The sequence below is a fragment of the Sinocyclocheilus anshuiensis genome, unplaced genomic scaffold (genome assembly GCF_001515605.1).
Source record: "Sinocyclocheilus anshuiensis isolate Anshui unplaced genomic scaffold, SAMN03320099.WGS_v1.1 C32387432, whole genome shotgun sequence".
Classification (NCBI taxonomy): domain Eukaryota; kingdom Metazoa; phylum Chordata; class Actinopteri; order Cypriniformes; family Cyprinidae; genus Sinocyclocheilus; species Sinocyclocheilus anshuiensis.
The window spans coordinates 1-930 of record NW_015615763.1 but is presented as its reverse complement, the minus strand read 5'-3'; the positions used below and the strand labels follow the sequence as shown (position 1 = coordinate 930).

At 43.5% G+C, this 930-nt stretch overlaps 1 long non-coding RNA gene across 1 annotated transcript; it reads left to right on the top strand.

The window, feature by feature from the left end:
• The first annotated feature begins 327 nt into the window (after positions 1-327).
• LOC107682595 (uncharacterized) lies at positions 328-930 on the top strand. Its single transcript, XR_001633538.1, has 3 exons — positions 328-462; positions 701-746; positions 885-930. It is a non-coding gene; the product is annotated as an uncharacterized LOC107682595 (long non-coding RNA).

The following is a 930-nucleotide window of genomic DNA, read 5'->3' as shown; positions in this document are numbered from 1 at the left end:
AACGTTTCCTATCAGATGTCAAATAGACGTTTAGAAGATGTCTTTTAAGATGTTTATGATTTCGAATGCATGTAAAACTGACATCTTAGAGACGTCTATTAGATGTTTGTACAGAGCAGATGCTTTCCAGATGAAGCGACCTTTAACAGACCTCTCTTTAACCTAAACATCCAGGCAGCAGGATGAAATGACATGATCGAATAATTACAATTCCTCCTGCTTTACTAGGGTTTACTCTGAGCTCTGTTGATACATCGAAGTGATCCACTGCAACATGATGAAAATAAACGCAGGCGCAGTGGTGCCTCGCATTTACATTCAGGCGCATGTCGGGCAGCTATCGGGGTCTTGTCACTCTGACACGTGTCGTCAGCGGGCGTCGGTCCGGCGCAGACACGTGTGCTGCTGTTCTCAAGAGATTATTGATCTAATTGAACTGCTTAGCGCCGATTCTCCAACACAGTGAGTACTGATTTAGTGCTTCTGTACTAGTTACTGAACAGCACTGATGTAGCAGCATGGTACATGCAGGATTCCCACTATCATCTAGAAGTAATTAACGACAGCCATATGAAGCATAAGTCAGAAGATACAGGATCCCAAGAGTGGTTTCATTGTTTTACACTGAATTTATGACTGATCTCTAGAGTGTTTGGTTATTAAAGTGAGTTCAGTAAGTATCTTTGGCTTGTTCTTGTAGTCATGGAGTACATGCAAGCCCTGGCATCAAGCACACAAGGCAACATGTGAGTATTACATGAGTCTTTTTCGTGTTAGTTCATCTCCATCCAATTCTGTCTAGGCTCTAGCAAGCCACACCTTCTCGGCTTGAGCTAGCTGTTTTGATTGAGATCCTTTCTGAATCCCTCGCTCTTTTCTTGCAGCCTGTGCTGTATGTGTGGCATTGCCATTCCTCCAAACCCAGCCAAC